Below are 9,928 nucleotides of genomic sequence, written 5' to 3' on the forward strand. Positions count from 1 at the left end.
GTCCTGGGAGTTACGCATCAACATATAAATTTGGGAGGAGGCACAATTCAGCCCATAACAAACCCTGTGCTCATTAATAAGTATTCCCAATTTGTGCCTTTCACCAGCCCCTTGTATCCACAAATTTATATTCTGTCTCTATAGATTTGCCAAATCTGGACATTTGAAAGAAGTGAAATCATGGAATGTGTGGCTTTTCTGTGGGGCTTCTTTGACTTAGCATAATGTTTTCAAGATTCATCCCTATAGTAGCATGTATTAGACTATTTTTCCTTTCTATGGCAAATAACCCATTGTATGGATATACCACAATTTACTTATCCATTCTTCCGTTGATGAGTATTTGAGTTGTTTCTATCTTGTAGTTACTATGAATATTTGTGTTTTTCGTGTAGACATATGTTTTGTATTCTCATCAATTCCTAATTTTACTCCTAGGAGTAAAATTTTGGGTCATATGTTAATTCTATGTTTAACAGTCTACAGAAATGACAAAATGCATTCCAAAGCAATTATGCCATTTAATTCTCACCAGCAATGTATGAGGGTTCTCATTACATCTTTACCAAAACTGGTTATTGTCTGTCTTTTTGGTTATTATCCATCCTATTGGGTGTCAGGTGGTATCTCATTGTGCTTTTGATTTTCACTTCCCCTATGACTAATGATGTTGACCATCTTTTCATGAGTCATTGGCCATTTATTTATCTTCTTCAGAGAACTGTTTGTTCACGTAGTTCGCCCATTTTTAAATGGTGTTATCTTGTTATTTTTGAGTTGTAAGAGTTCTTAAGTCTGGATGCAAGCCCCTTATGAGATATGTGATTTCCAAATACTTCTTTTTTGCCATTTTGTGGGCTGTCTTTTCACTTTCTTTTGATAGTCTTTAAAGCAGGAAAGTTTTAATTTTGAAGAAGTCCAATTTATCTGTTTTTCTGTCATCACTGGTGCTTTTGATGTGAAAACTAAAAACCATTGCTAAACTCGAGGCCACAAGGATTTACTTGTCTGTTTTTTCTGTGAGTTGCCTAAGTCTCATTCTTACACTCAGGTCTATAGTTGATTTTTTAATGTGATATGAGCAGGTATCTGGCTTCAATCACCTGCATGTGAATCTCCAGTTGATCCACCACCATTCATTGAAAAGACCACTTCTTCCCTTCAGTTGTCTTGACACTCATTGAAAAATCAATTTAAAGGTTTATTTATTTAAATAAAACCTTAAAAAATAAATAAAGGTTTAATTATGACACCCAATTTCACTCTCTTGAATTCAGTGTCTTTCCTCCTGCCAGTACAATACTGCCTTGATTACCACAGCTTGTTAAGTTACGAAAACAGGAAGCATGAGTTTTTCAGAAACTTTGTTCTTTTTTCAAAATTATTTTGGTTATTCTGGTGCTTTTTATTTCCATATGAATTTGGAAAGGTAGGATTTTGGGAAAGAACTGCAGTGAATTTGTAGAATGTTTTAGGGAGAATTGTTATCTTTATTTTTTCAAACAACCAGACACATTAATGTTCTTAGTTTATTAATCCTCATGAAAAATCTGCACAATCACTACAGATAAAGCCACTGCAGAATCTTTCCTCCTTCTGTTGTCCAATCTCCAGTTCACTATTTGCTGGCAACAACATTGGCTTTTGCAGTGCCCCTGACTTTCTTCATTCTGTTCTTGCGTTCCTTTCACTGTTTTCTTGTCATACAGACAATGTCTGTATGACATTGTCTTTTTCTTCTTCTTTTTCTTCTCATACAGACCATGTCTTGCAAGTCTATGTTTGGGTTCCTTTTTCTTTGAATAATCCAAGGAATCATAAATCATGCCAAAGCCAGTTGTCTTGCCACCACCAAAATGGGTTCTGAACCCAAATACGAATATGACGTCTGGTGTGGTCTTCTACATTTTGTCTAGTTTTTCCCAAATTTCTGTCTTAGGTACTGTTGCCTTTCCAGGGTGAAGAACATCAATGAAGATTTGTTTCCACTGAACTAGTCAGTTGGTCATGAATTTCCTGGCCCAGATTGTTACTGTGTCATTCATGATGGTGGCCGAGCTGCAAGCAGCCAGGGAGGAAAAGAGGGAGGATTGCCATCTTAATAGTATTGAGTCTTCCAATCTATGGTATAGAATGCCTTTCCATGTATTTAGGTCTTTAATTTCTTTGAATGATCTTTTTATTTTTCGCTGTAGAAAGATTACACTTCTTTTGTTAAATTTAAGTCAAAGTATTTTATTCCTTTTTATGCTATGATAATGAAATTGTTTTAATAATTTTACTTTTGGGTTATTCATTGCTAGTGTAATATAAATATCTTTGATTTTGCTGTGCTGATCTTTTTTCTTGTGACCTTGCTGAACTAGTTTATTCGTTTTAATTTTTTTTGGTGTTGGTCTTTTATAATTCAGCCATCTTATACTTAACCCCATTCCTTGTTATTTATCTGAGAGAAAAAATTTATAATGACAGAAAACATTTTTCAAGAAGGTTCTTATCAGCTTTATTTGGCAATAGCCAAAACCAGTTCAGGTGACTACATAAGCAAACTGTGGTATATACATACAATGCTATACTACTCAAACTTCCACTCCAAAAAGGAAAACAAAAACAAAACAACAAACAACCTTTTCGGCACGCAACAACGTGAATATAGCTCAAAAATAAGGAATGAGAAAAAAAAGGAGACACTAAACAGTTTATGGTGCATGAAGTCCTGAAAATTAAGAAAGTAAACTTATGATAATGAGTTATAACAATAACCAAATCCCAAGAGTGTTATAACATTGTAGACAATTGTGCACTGACAAATTTGATAGCTAAATGAGTACGTTTCTAGAAAACCACAACTAACAAAATTGTCTGAAGAAGAAATAAAAACTATAAATAGATCTTTAAAAAGTAAATATATTGAAATAATAATAATAATAATAATAACAAAATTCCTATGAAGAAAAGCCCAGAAATTGTTGGCTTCCCTGGTGAATTCTACCAATTGGTAAAGGAAAGATACAAATCCTTCACAAACTCTCCAAAAAAATAATAAATAAATAAATGGTGATGCACTTCCAAGCTCATTCCATGAGTCGGCATTACCCTAACACCAAAACCAGACAAAGATATCACAAGATAAGAAAACTACAGACCAATATCCTTCAAGAATATAAACAGAAAAATCCTCAACAAAATACTAGCAAACCAAATCAAGTAACACATAAAATGGATTATACACTGTGACTAAGTTAAATTTATTCCAGGAATGCAGAGTTGGTATAACATACAAATTTTTTTTTAAAGATTTTATTTATTTATTCGACAGAGAGAGAGACAGCCATCGAGAGAGGGAACACAAGCAGGGGGAGTGGGAGAGGAAGAAGCAGGCTCCTAGCGGAGGAGCCTGATGTGGGGCTCGATCCCATAACGCCGGGACCACACCCTGAGCCGGAGGCAGACGCTTAACCGCTGTGCCACCCAGGCGCCCCGGTATAACATACAAAAGTTATCAATGCAATATATCATTTAATAGAATGAAGAACAAAAAACACACAATCACCTCACTAGACATAGAGAAAGAATCTGACAAAATTAACACCTCCCCCACTTCATTGCAAAACACGCAACAACTGAGGAATAGAAGGGAACACTACATCATCCTGAGGAAGGGCTTCCACAAAACACACACACACACACACACACACCACGCACACACAAAGTTAACTAACATTAATGGTGAAAAGCTGAGTGCTTTCCCCTGAGTAAGAAACAAGACAGGATGTCTACTCTACTTCTATTCAACATTGTTCTGGTGGTTCTAGTTAGAATGATTTTGCACAGAAAAGAAAGAAAAGGCCTGCAAATTGGAAAGGAAGAAGTAAACTATCTCTAGCCACAGATGACATTATATTGTATACAGAAAAGTATCAGAAAAAAAGTATTTTGGGAAGAGAAGAAATTTGCACAGGTAAATATTGGTCAGAACTCATCAGATGCTATACTTAAGATTTGTGGGTTTTAATATATGTACTTTTTACCTCAAATCATCTTAAACAAATATTTAACTCCAGTTATTTTGATGCATGGTGAAGTGTATGTGGTGAAGTCGACCGATCTGAAACTTACTTTGAAGTGCATAAAAAAAAAAACAGATGGAATGATGGACGGAAGGAGGGGTGACAGATATGTGACAAAGTCAGTACAGCAGAATGTTAAATGTAGAATCACATTAGGGAATGGAGGTGTTCACTCTAAAATTCTTTCAACTTTCCCATATGTTTAAAATTGTCATAATCATATTTTGGGGGATGAAAGAAAATACAGACCAGGATTCAAGAAACTCATGGTCCAGAAAGATAGACTTCCAAAGAAGTAACTATAATACAGTGATGACTGCACAACTAGAAATGTGTTCCTATATAGCACGGTGGTGGCATAGAAGAGAGGGTTACCTCAACAAGATTCCAGGTCTGGTTAGAGACAAGTTGAGGTCAGAGAGGATGTTGAATTTCTCTCCTCTGGTGGCTTCAAGAGTTTGGACTCTCCCCTCTGGTGATGCAGAGAAATTGAAGAGCAACAAAGCATTCTGGGAAATCTCTCTCCTATCTGCACAAGTTTATCTGGAGGAATTGGGATGTGACTATGATGACAGTTTCACCTCTGCAGGCATTGATCAATGTGTCTTCAAAGGAGCTTTGCTCACCGGATTATGTGGGATTTCTGGAAGGGACCAGCTAAGTGCCCCAAGACATATTTAGGCCATGCTTGCCGTGAGAGCGGCTTGCCCAGCACTGCAAGGGCCTTCTGCTGCTTTCCAGCAGGATGCTGAACAAGTCTTGCCCCTCATTTGGAATGAAGGGCATTGGGCATTGCTTCAGTATTATGATTTTCCTTGACTTCCTAAAAACTTCCACCTTTTCCTCAAAAACGTTTCAGGATGGGTTTATTTTATTTTATTTTAATTTTTTAACAAAAGCCTAGTTGCCTTTCTGAACGATCAAATGCAAATGACATTGCAGGAGTGCTAACGTGTTCCAATAGAGCCATCCAATTTCTTACATTAAAGCCAAGCTCCATGATGAATTATCTAAGATCATTTTACATTCACCTGGATGTAGGAGTGAATTAGAAACACACACCATAAATGATGTGGCTTTAAACTGGGAGTCCGTTTTAAAAAGAAACATAAATTTGGTCCATGTTACTTAAAGTCCAATAAGTACAAATAAATTTCAGAATGACAATGTGTGGCTATCAGACACCATTAGATAAAATGTAGGCTATTCAGATTCTAATGATATATAAACACCCAAACATGAATTAGGGCTAGATTAAGTACTTCCTTCAATTTTTCAGAAGTTAAGGAAAACTCAGAGGCAACAGCGTTTGGCATATCTACTCTTTAAGGAAGAATAATGGAGGCGTAAAAAATATATATCATGTGACAGTAACACAGAGGATTGATTTTGAGGTGACAAAATTAAGTGACCCAGTAACATATCCCAGGAAGCGCCTTGCTATAAAACACTGTTTTTAGATAATTGTGGAGAACATACCCGTATTATCAGAAAACAACTTACACTACCATCCCGACACTTCAGCTATTCGCAGTCAATTTTGAAGAGTCATTCATATACAGCGTGTATTCACGAGGATGCGAGGAATCCTATCTGGATTTTCAGTGTCCTTTCTCATTCCTAAATAAATTCATTACAATAACAAATATAAAACAAACAAATATAAAATGTCAATTATTGTTCTGTTGTTCAGTGCATCGTTTCTAGGTCTGAAACAAACATGGGTTTCTTTTAAAAAAATATGGAACTCGACTACTATTTCAACAATAGTGTAGAAGCATGGAAGTTCCCACAGCCCCTACATGTCTGAGTGTGCACTTGACCGATGGGATGACTGTAAACCATACGAGCCATCTCCTTAGAAATGCATCTTCCCTTGGGGGCTGATTCCTTCATCCATACCGAGGAGTTCAATCATTTGCCATTGGCAAGAAACAAATGCAGCCATTTTCACGCTGACATACAGTGTCTACAGCTCTATAGATTTTTCAAAGGAAATAGAGTCAAGCTCTATCAGACTGAAGGCTTAGGAAATAATAATCACAGATTCTTCTCTTTAGAGCCATGTGTCCTCTTGCTCCTGATTTTCATCAATTCTCTGTAATTTTCACCCACTCTGTCTCAGGATCATGAGTTATCATTGGTTGCCACCGGAACACTTCAGGGCAATCTGTCTTATTGAAACATGGGTTGGCCTCATGGCTGTGAATAATCATTCACTTTCTAATACATCATATATTCTCTAAAATTCTCTCCCCTCCTAAGGACAAGATCATGCTGTCCTGGAGCTGATGAGGCCAGAAATTAATTGTTTCCCTGTGATTTGGAAAGTGCTATGGTTATTTTTACACATTCTTTTAAAAAATTTGCACCAGATTAAAGGCATTTCCTGAAAACTAAATAGTTACTATGCCCTGTGTATGAATAAGAATGACTTTGGCGCAGATCAGAGCCAAGCACAGATCTGAAGGGACACTGGAGTAGACAAAGCCCCTGAATTGGGCATGCCTGCCTTTCCCCTCTTTTGGCTGTATCTAGTTTTGCCAGGAATGAGTTGGTTTGAAGGACTGTAGTTTTGCTGATTCCATAAAGGTACAATGTATTTTATGTTCTGCTAACAATTTTATATTGAGACAATGATATACCAGAGGTTTTAGTATGCTTTATGCTTTTTTATGGCATTTTTAAATTTCAATATATAGAATTTCAATTCCAAGAATTCCAATTTCAATAGTGACCACACTGGTTGATAATGGGAGGAGATGCTGGCCAAGTTTGAGGTTCATTGTAGAATTGTGATAGTGCAAAATGCACTTATAACACACAGTATTACTTCTAATTCTTCGACTCTTCTTGGAAGATCACAATTTTAAAAGGGAAACACTTGTAAAATTATGTTTAAAGGCCTTCTGGTCACTAATATTATTTCTTTAAGGCAACAGCGTGGTAAGGTAAATGCAAACACATCAGCGGTATATGGATTGAGTACCCCTTCAAGTATGCGTCCCTCCGGAATTAAGAGAGAAGCATTTGAAAAGTAGTTGAATAGATTTACAGCAACATTATTTGCTAGGCAGTAACGGCAATGTCCATTTTGATCATGAAACACACAATCAAATGACGCAGGCAATTTCTGTTCCAACACGTCGTCCTGATGGGCATTATGTCTATCCGAATCAAGTGCTGATGTCATATAGATAAATGTCCTGGCCACGAATAAGAACCACAGGTAGGATTGCAGGGCCACAATAATCATTGTGATCTGCCCTGGGTGGAGATAGCTGACAGTTCCTGTAACTTTCAGACCCTCTTAGGAAGTTCACCTCCACTCTGAGGACTGGAGAAGACCGGGGAGCAGTACACCATTGCCATGGCTACTCCCAGTAACCAAGCAGGAAGATGGATGCAGCTGTCTCCATACAAAGTATTATATTTCACGTTGTATAGGAATAAGTTTTATTTAAACACTGATCTATAATTCTTTACTGTCACCATGAAGTATAGAAAACTGGATTTACTAGGTGGTATCGGAACAAAGTCAAGACCTGGATCTTCTGTTTTCCAGCTGTGTACCCTTGTGCAAGTTATTTCACTTCTATGAGCCTCAGCTGCTTTTCTACCAAATGATAATCCATATAGAACGCAGTTTTACAAGGTTTAGCAAGGACATGTGTGCTGTGCTAACACAGTGCGAGGGCAAATAGGAGAATGCTCAGTCAATCGCTGCTCAAGTCATCGGGTGAGTTAAGTTCCTAAATGTTTAAAAAGAGAAAACTCATTTTATTTTTTTAAAGATATTATTTACTTATTTGACAGAGAGAGAGAAAGAGAGAGAGCACAAGCAGGGGAGCTACAGGGAGAGGGAGAGGGAGAAGCAGGCTCCCTGCTGAACAAGAAGCCTGACACAGGACTCGATCCCAGGACCCTGGGATCATGATCTGAGCTGAAGGCAGACGCTTAACCAATTGAGCCACCCAGAACTCCCCGAGAAAACTCATTTTAAATTGTTTAACTTTGTTAAATTATTTAAATTATCAATAATTAATAATTACCCATTGATTTAATAATTTGCGATTATCAACAAAACACTAGTAATGATTATTTACACGAAGTATATTAAATATAAAGTTATTGGATTATTTAAATTATTGAAGTTGCATAATGAAATTATTGCAATGATTATTTAACGAGAACTTTTTGAAGACTGTCTCTTTAACAGTGGTCTATTTTTCAGCCTCCTCAATGAAAATGGGTAAACATACCCCATCAGGTGTTTACCACTGGGGCTAAAAAAGAGAAGCAAGTTTATAATCTTTGCAAATATTAGTATTGAAATCATTCTAGATTTTCCCTGCATCACACTGTTTTTGCGTTTAAAGTTATGTGTCATAAGTCTTCAACTTGTCAGGAAATCATCAATTTAAATAAGCCCTTAGCCTCTACAGTGCAATATAGGGACAATTTCTCTCTCTCTCTCTCTGTCTCTCTCTCTTTTTTTCTCTCTCTCTCACACACACACAACTTCATTTCCTCTGTTTGTAGTCTTCATCGACGTACCAATTAAACTGTTGTTACAGTGATTTAAAATATACGTGAAGTGAGCTCAAGAACGTACTTATTCTTCCCGCCAACATTTGCATGACTCCTGTATTCCCGCAATCTTTATTCCTGAGAAATAGCTAAAGAAATTATCTGCAGAGCATTTTTAACACTCACGGGGTTTTACACGTGAATTATCCTGGGGTTGTAATTGACTCATTGTAGTACTCTTTTCCCATCTGGAATCTCTGATCTATAACAAAGTTTTGATCCATGGTGGCTAATTTATAGTTTTTAAAAAGAGAAGAACGTAAGACAATGAAAGTGACATCTTAGAATTTTTTGCATTCACTCCATCGGGAACCAGTCGATTCAGATGCAATTGAACTGAATACACAAATGAACTGGGCCTAACATGGCTTATAGGAGTGCATTTAAAAAATGTGTCTCAGTGTATTGAAAACCTTTTAGTGCAAGGTAGGGGGTTCTCAGCCTTTTTCAAACCATGACCCCACATTCAGGCACACACAAGCAGCCGGCTTCAGATGTGCCGAAGAATCTTTTGTTCTCCCTGCTCTTCGAAAGACCTGTTCACAGAATCCTACAGGGAGACACAGAGGATGTCATGGGAATTAGCACAGAGGTTATGGGGTGCTCCTGGCACATGAAGAGGTCCTCACTGCAAGTGACAGAACAAATCCACTTCAACAGAAGGGAGGTCAGAGCCTGGGAATGGGTTTCAGCCCCGTGACACCCCTCACCCTGAGAAGCCGCAGCCGAGGGACCCTGAGATTAGGACTCTCCATGCTAGTAGCACCCGGTCCCTGGCTCTGGCCCTTGTGACGGTTCCACAGCATGGGCTTAATTGCTCACTGTCCGAGAAACACTTTGCAGCAGGCGACGCCAAATGCATGGACCGATCCCCCCCTTCTCCAGCGTGGAAGGTCTTCGCGTTCCGAACGGACGTAGGCTCGGGCTGCTTGGGAATAAGGCCCCCTCCCTGGCAGATTTGCCTCACCTAGAGGCAGTCAACCCTGTGTTTAGGCTTCTTGCCTTCTTTCACTTTTCTTTTTATGTCTTCATTTTCTGTTCTAAATAGGATTTCTCTTGAGAATTTTAAATTTGGTACCTGGGCTGTCTCAGGATTTCACCGCGAAGGGTGGGAGTGATGGGGGCTTCGGCAGTGGGAGTGGGAGGTCAGCTCCGAAGGCTTTTCCCGGAGATGTGGCGACACAGGAGATCACCCCAGGCTGCATCTCCCCGGCGCTCATTTCTAACCCAATCATTTTCTTTCCCAGATATTAGCAGTATTTATGGAG

General features: G+C 38.2%; 1 pseudogene; it reads right to left on the minus strand.

Moving 5' to 3' along the window:
- Positions 1-1,618: 1,618 nt before the first annotated feature.
- On the minus strand, positions 1,619-2,045 carry LOC103660002 (annotated as a pseudogene).
- Between the last annotated feature and the right edge of the window lie 7,883 nt (positions 2,046-9,928).

The sequence above is a fragment of the Ursus maritimus genome, unplaced genomic scaffold (genome assembly GCF_017311325.1).
Source record: "Ursus maritimus isolate PB19 unplaced genomic scaffold, ASM1731132v1 scaffold_27, whole genome shotgun sequence".
NCBI lineage: Eukaryota > Metazoa > Chordata > Mammalia > Carnivora > Ursidae > Ursus > Ursus maritimus.